The sequence below is a fragment of the Schistocerca serialis genome, chromosome 2 (assembly GCF_023864345.2).
Source record: "Schistocerca serialis cubense isolate TAMUIC-IGC-003099 chromosome 2, iqSchSeri2.2, whole genome shotgun sequence".
In the NCBI taxonomy this organism is placed as follows: Eukaryota; Metazoa; Arthropoda; class Insecta; order Orthoptera; family Acrididae; genus Schistocerca; species Schistocerca serialis.
Window position 1 is genome coordinate 794,995,225 of NC_064639.1, and position 17,650 is coordinate 795,012,874.

Below are 17,650 nucleotides of genomic sequence, written 5' to 3' on the forward strand. Positions count from 1 at the left end.
TAATGTTCATGTCTGGGGAGTTTGGTGGCCAGCGGAAGTGTTTAAACTCAGAAGACTGTTCCTGGAGCCACTCTGTAGCAATTTTGGACGTGTGGGTGTCGCATTGTCCTGCTGGAATTGCCCAATTCGGAATGCACAATGGACATGAATGGATACAGGTGATCAGACAGGATGCTTACGTACGTGTCACCTGTCAGAGTCGTATCTAGACATATCAGACGTTCTCGTATCACTCGAACTGCTCACGCCCCACAACATTACAGAGCCTCCACCGGCTTGAACAGTGCCCTGCTGACATGCAGGGTCCATGGATTCATGAGGTTGTCTCAATACCAGTATACGTCCATCCGCTTCATACAATATGAAACGAGACTCGTCCGACCATGCAACACTTTTCCAGTCGCAAACAGCCCAATGTCGATGTTGACAGACCCAGACGAGGGTTAAAGCCTTGTATCGTGCAGTCATAAAGGGTGCACTAGTGGGCCATCGGCTCCGAAACCCCATATCGATGATGTTCCGTTCAATGGTTCGCACGATGACACTTGTTGATGGCCCAAAACCCCATATCGATGATGTTTCGTTGAATGGTTCGCACGCTGACACTTGTTGACTTGTTGATGGTCCAACACTGAAATCTGCAGCAATTTGCGGAAGGATTGCACTTCTGTCACGTTGAACGATTCTCTTCAATCGTCGTTGGTCCCTTTCTTGCAGGATCTTTTTCCAGCCTCAGCGATGTCGGAGAGTTAATGTTTTCCGGATTCCTGATATACACGGTATGTCGGAGAGTTAATGTTTTCCGGATTCCTGATATACACGGTATGCTCGTGAAATGGTCGTACGTGAAAATCCGCACTTCGTGGCTACCTCGGAGATGCTGTGTCCCATCGCTCGTGCGGCGACTATAACACCACGTTCAAACTCGCTTAAATCTTGATAACCTGCCATTGTGGGAGCAGTAACCGATCTAACAACTGCGCCAGACACTTGTTGTCGTATAGAGGCTTTGCCGGCCGCAGCGCCATAGTCTGTCTGTTTAAATACCTCTGTATTTGAGAACGCATGCCTATACCATTTCCTTTGCGCTTAATTGTATATCGAACATCACACGCTTCTACATTTTGCTACTTACAGATTGAAAACAATTTTTCGCTACAAATTTTATGTACAAGATGACTTGAAAAACTAAATTAGAGAGTATTATGGCAGATCGTCTGCAGATGGCGGTCTTGCGGTTAAACATTTCTGACACTCGATCACGGAGCCCGGGCTCACTTCCCGGCCGGTTCGGTGATTTTCTCCGCTCTGGACTGAATGTGCGTATTGTCCTCGTCATCATTCCATCGTCACTGAAGCGCAGGTCGCCGAAGTGGCGTCAGACAAAGACTTGAATCAGGTCTCCGAACTCGGAAGAGGGCTCAAGGTCAAAAACGCATTCCGTACATTTAACTTTTTATGACCGGTCAATAACTTTCATTGGATGCTGCGCTACGCTTCAGTGACACAGAGGGGGCTACAGGACACTGCTGTTCATTACAGTTACCACGTGTCTATAAACAACGGTCGGAATGTTCTGTCAGTTGCTCAGTTCTTCGACGATAGAATTCCGCTCCTTTATCAGGGACACACTTCTTGGAGATTACCTGTACATTGTCCTCTGTGGTCGATGTCAATGGCCTTCCCCTCCCGATTACCATCACTTCTGTCTGAGCGGCCTTGGTCAAATTGTTCAGACCAGCGGCCCTTTGTGGCCGAGCGGTTCTAGGCGCTTCAGTCTAGAACCGCGCGACCGCTACGGTCGCAGGTTCGAGTCCTGCCTCGAGCATGGATGTGGGGCCGACATTTCATTTGGTCCATCCACCGCCATATTTTCGTGGTGCATCTGTGTACAATTTAGAAGTTTTGTCCACTAGAGTCATACTATCGCGCGTAAATCAACTTTGGAGTGCTTTCGCAGTTGCCTCGCCATTTCACTGCCACAGTGTGATGCACCTGTTAAGCGTGCCGCAGCAGGATACTCGGAACATTTACTCTTTTCTGACAACGCGGCACTGTTTCGCAGTGGTCTAAGCGCGGGACGACATGTGTAACTTAGTTTTTTAACTCTCTTCGTACAATTTAATTCCAGCGTTTCATTCCTTTTTACGTGTTTTGTACTCGCCAGGTGTTTTCTCTGTTGCTATCAGAGGTTATAGTCGAAAAAAAGGCTTCGCTGCGCTTTCACCTTTCGCGTTCGTTTCCCTTTTTCTTTTCCTGCATTTGCGTGCTTTGCAATCCACCTTTCCATGCTCTGCAAAAGTTTTCATAGAAATTTTACTGTCGGTTCTCCTCTTTTGTAATCAGTACTGGATTTTTTCTCTTCTTTACTTTTCGAGTGTGTTACAACTATTGCCAACACCATGAATGCAGTGATTTTTATGCAGAACAGAACCATCACTGGCAATGCTCTGTAAATAACGAAACTCCTTCGTGTAACAGTCTGCTAAATCACAGTACGCTTAAGGTAGAGAAAACATAATAATTGATACATAACAGCTACTGCCAAAGACGGAATCCAAAATATATGTTAAGGCAGGTACATACTTACGATGACAAGACACCGTCTCCATCGCTTGCTATCTGTTTGATCGGATAACTGGTTTCTGCCTGAGATGTAGGTCACCTTCAGATCCAAACAGTTACGGAAAGAATAAAGAGGGGTTACAATACAAAAAAAAATATTAGTGTGAAATCTTATTTTTGTGTTATTGCTCAGTCTTTTTTTTTTTCAGTCATTTCGATCTAAAGGTGACCTGCATTACGGTTCGCAATCAGTTACACGAACAATAAAAATGTAATCCAGACAGTGTCTGTCTTTCACACTGGTCGACGTTTCCAAGAGGAGTCATTTCTTCAGTTATGAGTAACATACTGACCACATATGTCCTTGGCCTTTTTTCATTAGGGAAAATTGCAGTAGAATTCCGTTTCGGCTTGCATTCCTTGCAAAAACTGGCGTTTATTGCTGCGCTTTTTTACCAGCGTGTCAGGTGGAAGTCAGAATGCGCAGATAACGTAAAGCAGCGAAAATCAGCCATTTGCAATTGGTATCAATCGGATTTGAATTCCTGTCAGGAAATTTTTTTTATTTTTCGTTTGGTTTCTTTATATTGTCTCTTGCGAATGCTAGAATGACACTTCAACAACCCCATGCGTTTCAAAATTAAGATGCAGCCGTAAGCGACGTTTGATCGTAGCAGAAAATCTGAGTAATAATTATTAATTTAGTATTTCATTTTTGTTACCATAATGGTTTTTCAATAGGTAGACTCAATTTCTGTGCGCGCGTTTTCCTCTATGTGCCTTCGACTACAGCTGCTATTGGTACAACTACTAGTGCTACTGCTTCTATTCCCACTGTATTTTATGCGTCTACTTATCTAGCCAATCCTTCCGCGTTTGATGGGATACAAATGACTCACTAAAGTAATAGCCCGTTTTGAGCATTGGGATCTCTATATCTCATATCTAGTGCTGATATCTAGCGAGATGATTTATGAACCTGGAGAAAAACTCTACAGACCATGGGGGTGTATATGTGGAGGACTGTGAGCAATCAATTAAGGTGGCGTGTGTTCATAGATGGCATAGTATGTCTGTTCCACGAAAAACCGATCACATCACGATCTTCTCAGTTCTTAGAACGGCTGAAGTGACAAATTGTGTTTTCTTTTTCGTCCCAGACATTGTTTTGTAACACTACTGTTTTTCTCTGTAATTTTGCTGATCTGTGCGTAATTTTTGTTCAGTGGAATGTATATACCCCAGCAAACTCCATAGAACGTAGAAATCATTACTGTGTGATATGTCAAAGCCATCTTGAAATTTTATGCTGAAAACGTGTTTGACATTTTGTGTTTTTTAACAATTTAGAGATTAAATGTGTTTTGGTAATAATTTGTGCCGCTTTTTTGCATATTTGCCATCCTCATGAAAAAGCCCTACGAACAAGAAACATAATTTTGCAAATCCTAGGTTCACATTAAAACATGGACCTAGTTTTAGGGTCGTGTCCCCACCTCACCGATTTTCAGAATAGGTCATCTTAATTTTTTTTCTTGTGTTGTGAAATCGTGTTTTTGATCATAACGGAATACAATTTTTTAAATTTTATTGTTCAGATATGAGTAAAATAAATTTTAAAAGGGTAACTGATAGATTTTTACAGTTATGTTACTTGGTTTTGCTTCGCAGTGCATACCCTGGCATTTGTATTGCACTGATTCATGCAGAGGGGAAAAGGCGCAAGTGACGCAGCGTTAGCTGTTTTATGCGAATCTTCGTATTGGTAATTGAATGCACTACGGCGCAAGTGCAAATCGATCATCACAGACATTTTATAGACATATTACCATTAATTTTCAGGTATATTTTTTATGAACACTACGGGCTGTAAAGCAGCTATTATACATAGCTATAGCTCTGTTGCAGCAGCACAACAAAATGTGTGATGTACAGGCGCTTAGGGAACGGGAGACATTATTTTCATTTGAAGGTAAAAGAACGATGTGAAAAGAGAAAAAGGAAAGTCTTCTAAATACTTTTTCGCATGTAAGAACTGTCGTCGTGTGTAAGTTCATCCAGCAAATACGTGAATGATGAAAGGTACCCACGTGTCTTCAGCTACTTCCTGCGCGGTGTATAATGTTTTCAGTTGCCTCGCCGACAGCTCTACCGGTAAACACGTAAATTACACTCTTTACTAATACGCTATCGCCTCACCACCGCTGTGTTTACAAACAAATGGTCGATGGCAGCTGGCCACGTGATTGCCCGAGACGCGCCACTGCCCGTCTGTTTGTGCCAAGGGGCAGCCGCGACGGAATTGGAACCGCCGAGAGACGCAGCGCTCCACTTTGTTTTGGTCGTAGATAACTCTAATCTTAATGTTTGTATTATCTCGCCAACGGCACGTGGGAAGAGAGGATAACGACTGTTGTTGTAGCCGAGCGGGCAGACATTCTCCTCCGGAGCTAATTCCTCTCGAACGCGGATAGATACTTGGACTGTGTCCTATTCCTTCACGAAAAGTGCAACAGTGCTTTTACAGACTGGAGCATCAGAGTCCGCCGTTAGGATCTGAATCCGCGAGTACTACTGCCCTAGTTTTCGAAACGGTCACTTTTTCTAGATTCGACTTGCAGGTGAAAAGGATGTGATGGGCAACAGGGGTTAGACAAGTAAGAGGCTTGCATTACCCAGCAACGCGAACTGAAGCCCTGCCTAGGGTGACGCCGGCCCAGAGTGGCCGAGCGGTTCTTGGAGCTACAGTCTGGAACCGCGCGACCGCTACGGTCGCAGGTTCGAATCCTGCATCGGGCATGGATGTGTGTGATGTCCTTAGGTTAGTTAGGTTTAATTAGTTCTAAGTTCTAGGCGACTGATGACCTCAGAAGTTAAGTCCCATAGTGCTCAGAGCCATGTGAGCCATTTGAACCTAGGGTGGCAGCACCGTCATTTTACACCAGAGAACCTTTCACGCGCAACACGTCCATACACCAATACCCTGCGTAGCACAACTACTAAACACCAGTACTTCTTTTCGATAATGCTGCAACTTAGTTCACACTTACTCACACGAAAGCTTAGTAATAATAGCTACTCCCTTGTCGTAAAACGGGAAACTCATACACTGAGATGACAAAAGTTGTCGGATACCTTGTAAGATCATGTCGGACCTCTTTTTTTCTCCCGGCGTTGTGCAGCGATTCGACTTCGCGTGGACTCAACAGTTCGCTGGAAGTCCCCCGCAAAAAAACTGAGCCCTGCCGCCTCTATAGCCGTCCGTAATTGCGAAAGTGTTGCCGGTGTAGGATTTTGTGCACGAACTGACCTCTCGATTATGTCCCATAAATGTTCGACGGAATTGACGTCGGGCGATCTGGGTGGCCAAATCATTCGCTCGAACTGTCCAGAATCGTCTTCAGACCAATCGCGAACAAATGTGGCGGGGTAATATGGCGCATTGTCAAGAAGTCCATGAAAGGCTGCAAATTGTATCAAAATAACCAAACAGAACCATTTCCAGTCAGTGAAGCGTTTAGTTGGATCAGAGGACTCAGTCCTTCCCACGTAAACACAGCCCACACCATTGTGGAGCCACCAACCAGCTTGCACAGTGCTTTGTTGACAACTTGAGTCCATGTTTACGTGGGGTCTGCGCCACACTCGAATCCCTGCCATCAGCTCTTACCAACTGAAATCGGAACTCATCTGACCGAGTGATGGTTTTCCAGTCGTCTGCTGTCGAACTGATGTGGTCACGAGCCCAACAGAGGCGCTGCAGGCGATGTCGTACTGTTAGCAAAGGCACTCGTGTCGGCCGTCTGCTGTCATACCCCATTAACGCCAAATTTCACCGCACTGTCCTAAGGAATACGTTTGTCGTACGCCCCCACATTGATTTCGGCTTTTATTTCACGCAGTGTTGCTTGTCTGTTAGCACTGACAACTGCACGCAAACGCCGCTGTTCTCGGTCGTTAAGTGAAGGCCGTCGGCCGCTGCGTTGTCCCTGGTGAGAGAGAACGCGTATTCTCGATATCTTGACACTGTGAATCTCTAAGTACTGAATTCCCTAACAATTTCCGAAATGGAATGCCCCTTGCGTCTAGCTACAACGACCATACCGCGCTAAGTGTCTGTTAATTCCCACCGTGCGGTCACAATCACGCTGGAGACCTTTTCACGTGAACCACTTGAGTACAAATGACAGCCCCGCTAGTGCACTGCCTTTTTATACCTTGTGTACGCGATACTACAGCCGTTTGTATACATGCGTATTGCTATCCCATGAGTTTTGTCCCTCCAATGTATGCTGAAAGACTATAGTGTGAAACCATTGTGTGTGGGACTTACAATACGTAACATCTCTTTCAACAGAAAAGGTCTCGCAGTACGAAATTTTGTATACTAAACCTTAACCTTCTTCTTCTTCTTCTTTCTTCTTCTTTTTCCTGTGCCTCCATGCCGCATCTGCGCAGTGCCGGCACGGTTATTACTGATTTAGAATTGCTAATTTAAGAGGTGACTGGATGCCCTTGCTGTGGCCACCCCGTTACAAACAATTTTTCACAGAAGTGTCACGGCGAGGTATGCGGAGATGTTGGGAGCGCTTACGTTAAACAAACGACGTGCACGCTACGACGTCCTGCTGCAAACTTCATCGTTCTGTAGTTGCGCTACAGTGCAGCTTGCTAGGTGGTAGGTCTGTCAGTGCGTCAGCACGCACAGTCGATAAACGGCAGCAGTTCACTACAACTAAAACTAAGCTAAATTCCTCCCGAACAAGCCATGAAGGCCCGACGGTACTGACCGGCCGCCATGCCAACCTCAGCTCATAGGGGTCACTGGATGCGGATGTTGAGGGGCAAGTGGTCAGCACACCGCTCTCCCGGCCGTATGTCAGTTTCCGAGGCCGGAGCCGCTACTTCTCCATCAAGTAGCTCCTCAGTTTGCCTCACAAGGGCTGAGTGAACCCCGCTTGCCAACAGCGCATGCAGACCGGATGGTCACCCATCCAAGTGCTAGCCAAGCCCGACAGCGCTTAACTTCGGTGCTCTGACGGGAACCGGTGTTACCAGTGCGGCAAGGCCGTTGGCAGTTCACTATTACGCCGCTCCATAATGCAGAGAGAGATTCTGTAAGCAAGAAAGGAGGTTTATCCTTTAGCAAATACGGCGACCTGTAAGGTGTAAGATTTCCCATTGCCTGAATTTGAATTTGTCAGTAGGTCGTGTGCTCACGAGAAGAACGGGAGACGTACACGAAGTGTTTTGTGATACCACAACTCGACGACAGAAACGAGAAGAGCTTCACCTGACAAAACAAACTTTCACATATCCCTAAATAATTGTCAATGCACGAATTTTACACTAATTAACCTCCTCGGAGTGCATATTGTAGGTTATAACTATCTGTGTGATCGAGCGTCTGAGTGTCATCATAAGTAATCAGTACCTGCTAGTTGTACGAATCCAGTTGTTACAGTTTCAAGTGAGATACTGATGATATACAAAGAATAGTGTGCACAGTTTTTCTGATATCCTTCGTCCTATACACTTTTGGTAGGTTAGTCAACTAGTGTTCGTATCAATTTAGCTGAGTTTTCAGTAATGGAAACAGTATTGTCCAGGAGCGATTGTAGCAGACTCATGGACTGGAAAAGGTGATACATTAGATAAACGGACGATGGCGCCTCGTTTTGACGTTATAGAATTGTGTCACTTGGATGCATCCGGTATGGATTCCTTCATGACGTCCGCAGTAAAAAAAAAAAAAAATACTAAAGTGTTTTGCCTATTTCATTGTAGCAACTGCATACAACTAACACGTCCTCAGGGCTTCAGTAGCGCTCCAACGTACTACTGAAGGGTTCTCCTCCAGAGCAGATATGGAATACAGCTTTCACTTTCTCCTCTGAAACTGACTTCTTGGGCCAACTTTAACTTTCACAATTACCGGAAGGTCGACAGTTTTTCATTGCTCTAGACTTCTGCAATTTGACAGTGCAAAAGTCCCAAGAACAGGCTTGACATAAGGAAAAATGTATCGTACTATGTTTCCTCTGGTTGCCAACAACCCGTGGATCGCCCATTATTATTACTTGATGAAGCTACTGCAGTGGTGGATTTAGAGGACGACTGAAGGTCAGGCTAGGCTCGTTTTTGCGTGAGAGGGAGAGCGAGCGCAACAACTGGGTCCTGATACTGCGGAGGATTCCAGCGAGCGCTTACGTGATGTCCTCAGCACGGCCGCGCGGATTCTTGGGACGCCGGTGGGAGCAGAGGTAGAGGAAGGAAGCCGCGGCCGACGGCGCATGCGCAGAGCGCGCAGCTGCTAGCCTAGCGGGCCAGCGCGCTGCGTGCCACTTGCCCCCACTGACCCACTTGCGAAGCGGCCGCCAGGCGGCAGCACCGGCCGGCGCCAGCCGCCGGTTGCGGCAACTGACTTTGCCAACACGGCTGACAGCGCGGCTTGAAGCTCGCCGTCCTGTTGCCGTGCAACAAGACTTGCACAACACGAAGAAAGCCGCCCGCCGCTCTTTCTGCGCGCGCCACTGTCCTGCTCGATAACGCCCTCGTATCACGGGGGAAAATGTATTCACCTGGTTTCACAACTCAAGGTGGTACGGAGCAACAGCAAGCGATCAGATTTTAGTAGCGCAGTATCGTCGCTCTTAAGTCAAACCCACGCGTGGAAAAAAATGGCGACTTTGATTTACATGCACTGGGAGTTTCATGGTTCGGGTACTTTTTTATAGCAAAAACTCCAATGAGTTGCCTTGGCAGTGCAGAAAAAAACATTGCGAGGTCCATTGCCACCAAATGAGTTTACTTAGTAACGGCGAAACGGCCATTTGCCACGTTCGTGATTCTGGCGCTCAGTTAACAGCACTTTGTGCATTGTGGAAACATGAGTGTGCTGCTTACTCTGATTATTTAAATTCCAAAATTTTTAACGTGCGATAACAATGAAGATTTTCGTCATTATTTTCCTAACTTCGCGTGTATCATTGTTACTAATAACTTGTCAGTTGTCATTAAATAGCTCAGCCAGTTATGCTCAGCTGTATTGTTGGAAAAAAAACCTGGGCTAGGATTGTGCATTGTTTACTATTCTTTCTAGGTGAGGCGTGACTTTGAATGGTAGGGGTGAAAAATGAATATGCCGGTCAGGATAAGAAATTACGTTTGTGTATGTCTGTCTGTCTCTCTTTTCTGCAAGGGCCATTCAATATTACAGTCAAAACAGTTCACATAGAAATCGAGTGTGACTCTGCTCATTCCGAGATAGAGAGGAAAATTACGTGCGCGACAGTGTACCTGTCTGAAGGACGGGCACGAGTCTTCTGCGCTGTGTGCAATGCAAATTGTTTGCCTGCTCCACCATGAAAGAAATTTCTTTAAGGGTTCTACAAGACCTGATTTGAAAGTACCTTTAGTGAAATAAACTTAAAAAGCAAGAAACGCTCTTCGGCATATAGTCTGGTCCAAGGCATACACGGAAAAAGCTTCCGATAGCAGCGGCAAAATTTAGGGGTCCGCTTAGAACGTGTAACAGCAGATTGGGAGGGAATACCATGCAAATTACCGCTGTTGAGCGATGGGATTCTACGTGACACACTGCATGAATATTCTGAATAGGATTCCGATGCAAATTAAAGGTTTCTGTCGATTAGATTGCTTTTTCGCAGTTTTATTGTTGGTTCAATTTTTTTGTTTCGAGTTTCCCTTGTTTATTTTTAAGCAATAAAATTGGAATTAGCATGTCAGGAAGTCGTTTCTGAAAGTATTTGCGTGCAGTGTAGCCATGTATGGAAGTCAAACATGGACGATAAATAGTTTAGACAAGAAGAGAAGCTTTCGAAATGTGGGGCTACAGAAGAATGCTGAAGATTAGATGGGTAGACCACATAACTAATGCGGTATTGAATAGAATTTGGGAGAAGAGAAGTTTGTGGCACAACTTGACTAGGAGGAGGATCGGTTTGTAGGACATGGTCTGAGGCATCAAGGGATCACCAATTTAATACTGGAGGGCAGCGTGGAGAGTAAAAATCTTAGATGATGACCAAGAGAGGAATACACTAAAGCAGATTCAGAAGGGTGTAGGTTGCAGCTCGCACAGGATAGAGCATCATGGAGAGCTGCATCAAACCAGTCTCTGGATTGAAGACCACAATAACATGTCTGATTCACTTTTAGTTCGTATGCGAAAGCTCAGTATATTGCGCAAATATATTTCTTAAATTGCCGTTCTTGATTTTTAAGGCCCTATAGAACGGTCAGATTTATCTCAGGACTAGTGTAATGCACATTCGTTGTTTTGGCGCAAAGGGGACCTTATATAGTTTCACTTGCTAAGTAAAACTTATTTAACGACGGCTTTCGGACGTCAACCGTACATTTGCAAGTTACGATTAGTGGTATACTCACCGCTTCGACACTCTTGAGGGACTGGCGAAGTGCTGATTCCGATGTGAACTGCAACTTGAAGCTGTCGTTAAATACATTTTACTGCGCGAGGAACCTTGTTAGTACATCACTGAAGGTGTCGCTGCAGCACGTGTTTCAGTAACTCGACCAAGTCCAGTGTCACCTGGCGACGGTGCCAGAACTCCGCAGGGTATTGCAAAGAAGTGCTCAAATGGCTGATGAAGAGTGAGTCAGTAAAGGTCTGTCCACACGATGCCCTTTGCGCCGTGCACAGTCGCAGGCGCACGGGAGTAAAAGGGCATGCACAAAAATTTGTGGAAAGAAACATTCTCGTGTCCACTCGTTGCCTCACTGTGCAAGCAGTCTGCTATAAACTTTCGTATTTGCTTGGGAGCTTGTGTTGCGTTTATTGTGGCGAAAAGACGACAGAAAAAAAAAACGCAAAGGCGACTGTAGGTACAGCATTACCTAAACAACAGAGGTACGAGAAATACAAAGTGATGACGTCATTTTGTTTACGAGTTTCAGGAGGAACTGCAGCAATAAGGCTGACAATAACATTTTGTTAGCTGTTGACTGGCAACTTGTATACTCCTCTCAATTATTTATTCTTCACTTCAAAACAAAGCATTTCAATACCATAAAATTTGTAACTTATAATGTGGAATAATTGTAATTTATTACTTGATTGTTCATACTGGGTCAACGGAACACAAATACATAAAAATAAAAGGAATTAAGATAACGAATGGGAAATACCTGAATGTGCTTCAGTCTGCAGATGATATCGCTATTATTAGAAAGAACGAAGATGACCTCCAAAGATCAGTACACCAGCTGAACGAAATATGCAACGAATTCAATTTAAAATTTCTACTATTAAAACTAAACTAACGGCATTGCCATGGAAATATCCAATAACATTTAGATAATTCACTTTTAGAGCAAATGTGTCTCGGCTGTCTTACTTACAAGGGGAGGCCGCCAATTGTGAAATTCAGATTCGATTCGTACTGCGCATAATAAAAGCTCATGGCTAGAGGTGTAATGTGGTAAAGGACCAAGATGCACTTCTCAGCCGTTGTCGAGAAAATCGACAGTTGAAAGAAACCGTTGCGGTGAAATACTCTCTATGATTAATAAGTTTCTACAGCGTTGTGGCGCAGCGGTAAGCGCTCGGGTTCGTAATCCGAAGGTCGCCGGATCGAATCTCGCGCCATGCAACTTTTTTTTTTAGTATTTGTTTTTTGTAATTCAAGTATATATATATATATATATATATATATATATATATATATATATATATATATATATATATATATATATTCCCGGCAATCAGTTGCAACAATTATGCATATAATCAGTTGTTGAAGGTCGTTTGTCGTGGAAAAACTGGCGACTTCGAACATCATTATGTTTTCCGCAAACAAAGTTGTATTTCACAAATGTTATTAATTGTCTTCATAATGTTAACCACGTATAGTTAACGGAAGACGTAGAAACGATATTCCGAAACGAATACGTATAGCGTAAGTCAAACGTTCGAATTAGAATAGACACCCCACGAACACAAATTTGCTGTGGCAGGTATGAAATATAAACTCCGTTACTCGCTCATTACACTTGAAGGACAGATGTTGAATGGGCCGAAACGAGCCGCCGCATAACAGCGTAGTTGACTGCTAACTTCGAAAGAAGGTAGATGCGGTCCCTAGCGCAACTTATAACATCGTCCAAAATCAGTGCGGACGTGAGAGCTTTGGTACACCCCGTTAAACAAACGGAAAAATGGAGGCGGTACAATTGGAGAGCGATCCGCCTTCACCAACATGCATAAGAATATTATTAAGCGTAGAGAGTATTTCACCGCAACGGTTTCTTTTAAGTGTCGATTTTCTCGACAACGGCTGAGAAGTGCATCTTGGTGCTTTGCCACATTACACCTCTGGCCATGAACTTTTATTATGCGCAGTATGAATCGAATCTGAACTTCACAATTGGCGGCCTCCCCTTGTTAGTCTGTATGTAAGTTTTCATTTTGATTCAGATAGCCGGTCGCAGTGGCCGAGCGGTTCTAGACCCTTCAGTCTGGAACCGCGCGACCGCTACGGTCGCAGGTTCGAATCCTGCCTCCGGCATGGATGTGTGTGATGTCCTTAGGTTGGTTAGGTTTAAGTAGTTCTAAGTTCTACGGGACTGATGACCTCAGAAGTTAAGTCCCATAGTGCTCAGAGCCATTTGAACCATTTGATTCAGATATTGAACATAAATACAAAAATTACGAGCTGTCTGTGGTACCATTAGCAGAAATTTGTGCCATAAAGTACAAAAAGAGACCGCCATGAAATTGTATAAAGTGATGGCGGCTGCTGTCTTATCCTGTGGAAGCAAAAGCTGGGTTACCACAATAGAAAAGTCAGGCAGCAGAGAGATGAGATTCCTGAGGAGTACGAAGGACTGCACAAGAAGAGACATGATTCGAAAAATATTAAAACAGAATTAAATATTATCAACATGGATGAAAAATTTCAGAAATATCGTGAAAATGAGACAAAACACTGCATGAGAATGCCAAGTCATACAGTTCTCTAAAACATCCTGAACTGCAAGCCGACATGGAAAGAGGTGTTAGAAGACCTCTGAAAAGATGGGAACAGTTTTGTTTGTGAGATCGGAACAAGGACTTGCTTAATCTTTAAAGAAAGGTGACGACGACAAGCAGCTAGAAGTTGATCAGGGACAGCCCACGAGTTAAAATCTATTGATAACGGCAGTCACTATATCATACAAAAATCTGGTAGTAACGTAGCGTGCGATTTGGCTGTCGAGGAGGTAAAAGTTGCAGAGTTCGTGTTATCAGGTCTGTTTCGCAGGTACATGCACGCCGACAACTTGCCTCCACTACTGGAATCTGTCACCACAGTTTTTTTTTCTTTCCCCCCCCCCCCCCCCCCCCTGGGTTTCCACGAGAAGTACTTGACATCCTTGAGTCGGCGGTGGGCATATTTGGACAATTCGCAGTTTTTTGTGTGTGTGTGTGTGTGTGTGTGTGTGTGTGTGTGTGTGTGTGTGTGTGTGTTCTCAGGGCAACAATCGGCAGTTTTTCAACTGTTCGGTCAAAAAAGCTTCTGCTCCACAGAAGGTCCTCTAACAGGGTAATTTTTCTTAGGTAGTTTCTGAGGCAGTGTGTGGAATTGTTGACATTAGGTCCCTCTCATCCCAAGATTTGAGTATCGTGAGATTGGTGGACAAGTAACGAGAGATACTCTTCGACTACGTACTCTTTAGTTAGAAGGTACAGCCTCGGACGAACAAAGGCGTTATTCATCGAATTCATGATAAATTTAATTGCTGATCGCACATTTATTTATCACAAGTTTCTTGTGTGAGCAAATGTGTGTTACGGAGAAGAGCGATAGTTCATTGTCTTCTAGCAGGCAGCTCCAATTTGCTTCTAGGGAGACTACTCTGGGAGGTGCGGCCATGTAGTGGTCTACTTCCTGCTGCGCTTAAGCTTACCACTGGGTCCTGCCTCACTTGGCAGTCTCACGTCGGTGCGCCTTCTTGTGCCGCTAACTGCAGCCGCCCCCAGTTTGCTTTCCCACGGATAACCTCTATTTTTACCCGCTAGCTTCGCTGCACTTCGTAGCGAATCGCTCCGTTAACCGCCGAGAAAGCGGCTGCCGCTGGGAAACGCTTTCGTCCCCGTTGCCAACTGTTAAGCTGTTGCGTGTGTCTGTGCTTCCAAGCGGAGACAGTCTTTTGTCTCTTCAACGAGTAGACTGCACGCCGCCTTGGACACGGATTTTCTTCGCGCTGACTGGTCTTTTTTTAAATACTGATTAAGGACTCGCGTTCCGCTCTGCAAGGTGTCGACGTGTGGAACTAACGCGACACCCCTTCTTCTTCGCGAAAACTTCCATTGGGGTCTTATCACAACACAGTTCAAACGACGAAGAGAACTGTCTAATGTAAAGTTTCTGGACCATAGTAAGAGACGGACCATTACTGTTACGTACCCAGATGGTGAACAGGCTCCTGTACCCCTTTACACGATCTAATTACTAAGCAATCAAATGTATTCCATCCTCTAATATCCCGCTGTACGTGCAAGTGGTCAGATACTGTGTCATCGGTTCTTGCGTGGCTCTAGTAACGCGATAGGAAGAGAGAATATATGTGTACACAGAGTGCTCTCACACATTTCAATTGGTAGTCTGTGCATGGCAGGCAGTTGGAGATCACTGGTCACTAAAAACCACAGAGGACAATTATACGGTGACTTCATGGATGCACAGTGTTTGAGATTCGAAAACCAAGAAATCGGGTTATCGTCAACATTTGAATAGCACCAGTTTACTGATACTAACAGAATGTACGTTTTTGTTTACACTCTATGGCGTTTGGAAGATGATAACCCTTTTCTTGCAGTTAAGTGGTATTATAGAATTTGCAGGAAAGTGACTTAGTTTCATGGAAGCAATGAACTGAACTGTGCCAGAACAGGCTATGATGGCCAACTGGAACCGACCGACCGCCGTGTCATCCTCAACCACAGTCGTCAATCAAGTAGCTCCTCAGTTTTGCCTCACACGGAGCTGAGTGCACTCCGCTTGCCAACAGTGCTCGGTAGGCCGGATGGTCACCCATCCAAGTGCTAGCCCAGACCGACAGCGCTTAACTTCGGTGATCTGACTGGAACCGGTGTTACCACTGCGTCAAGGCCGCTTCATGGAAGCAGTAGAAATAATTAATCTATGCAATCTCCATATGTCGCATTGCCTGTGTTTCTTGTGCTATATATATCACATCATTAGATAAGGCTTAGAGTCCTTTATAAAACTTTAGACGAAGCATATCGTCAAGTTTGTATGTATCTATTCTGTGTGTGGCAGAACATCGGAATAGCGCACAGAACTTTCTTTTCATTTTCTTGCTAGTTGGCCATGTTTTACCTTTCTGTGCGTGACTCCTTCACCTTATTAATATAACGCAAGGTAGCTAAACGAGAAACTCTGTTGTTGTATTGAGAGAATTCGGGCATGACATACTGATTTTTATTATTTAACTGAGGAACAGTCTCACTAATTTGTGTTTTCTGGAGCGTGTAAGTGTCAGAAAAATAAATCGAACTTTCCTTAAACAACTCGTATCTACTGTGTAAAACGAAGTGATAATAATTGATTTGTTTCATAATGAGCAAAATAACTCTTGCAGTGTTTTTAACAACACTTCAGGAATAGTAAATAAGTCTTTATGTCTGATGACTATGTGAGGCGGCAGTGACTACCTAGGGGTTACACGACTCAGAGAGAGAAGAGCGCAAAGAATTCCGGCGACGAGTTCAGTGTTTCATGTTTACCGACTTCTCATAGCTTGAGGTGGGATTATTGTTCCTGTAAATAAGGGTACACGGCGATTTTCTTTGATGACAAAGTCGCCCATGTAATCGAAAGTCGAGAAGAAAATAAAAGCTTCATAAGATGAAGCAGCTGCGTTTTCATTAAGTGAACCACACTGAACTCGTTCAGACGTTTTAAGTAGCCGTACAGAGTGATTTGCTTCCTCGCTGAACGGCCAGAAGAAAGAAGCAGAAAAGAGTCGGCAGCAGGGCGCAGTGCCGGCCAGATCGTTTTGCGGGTTGCCTGCGGCGCCGGCGGCAGGCGTTAGCAGGTCAGCGCGCAATACGGCGATTCGGATGTCGGCCAAGGTTTGCAGGCCGCGTTCTGCGCTACTGGCCGCGCTCGCCAGTACTGCACCGCGGCGGATAATGGGGCCAAACACTTGTTGTGCCACACAACTTACTGCAAGACACATTTAACGTTGCCCACAGAGGAACTGCGCAATCGGCTTCGCGACGTAATTCCATTACATCGCATGTTAACTCAATGAGCATTTTTTCTTACATTGTGTTCTGTTCATCAATATTGCATGGAAGAAGCTACTGTTGGATGTGTACGTGGGTTTCTAGTTGAGGCGCTTTCGAGACTTCGTTGTTTATTTATTTAATGCGAAACAGCATACATAATATGATTACCAATAATTGTAATCGACGTAGTTATTTCGTCGTTGCTGTATTTCGTAACACCTGGACATTCAAGGGTACTAGAGCTTGTATTTTATAAAGTGTGTGTGTGTGTGTGTGTGTGTGTGTGTGTGTGTGTGTGTGTGTGTGAGAGAGAGAGAGAGAGAGTGAGAGAGAGTGAGAGAGAGGAGAAGGCGAGCGGGGGGGGGGGGGGGAGGAGAGAGAAGGTGAAAGTGGGGAGCGTACATTTTGAAGAAGACCAAAGTTATTGCGGTTTTAATTTCTATAAATGATCAAACGTTGATCATCACTTCATCACTTTCCTTCGGCAACACTGCTCACATAAGGTCCGTTTAGGAACACTTCGTCAGTGCTTCGCAGATATGCTTTATTGTTGGCACTTTATCGTGTTACCGTGGAACCTATCAACGTCACAAAGATAAGAGAACATCTGAAAACGACTTTCATTGCATTTTAAACTTATTTCTGTTTGACAAAAGTTGTACAATGTTCGCAGACACAGACGACCGCACATTTCATGATACAAATAAGATGATGCTCATGCAGGACTTAAATTTTATCCAGTGTGGTTCACTAAGTTATTTTTGTAAAATGTGGGCGAAAAAACGCATTGTAATAAATTCTACG

General features: G+C 44.5%; 1 protein-coding gene and 1 pseudogene across 2 annotated transcripts in view; one reads left to right on the forward strand and one right to left on the reverse strand.

Annotated features, from left to right (window-relative positions):
• Window positions 1-17,650, forward strand: part of LOC126458031 (ribosomal protein S6 kinase alpha-5-like) — a 411,119-nt gene that overhangs the window by 362,678 nt on the left and 30,791 nt on the right. The gene's annotated exons all lie outside the window — the stretch shown is intronic.
• Window positions 7,525-7,641, reverse strand: LOC126459088 (5S ribosomal RNA; annotated as a pseudogene).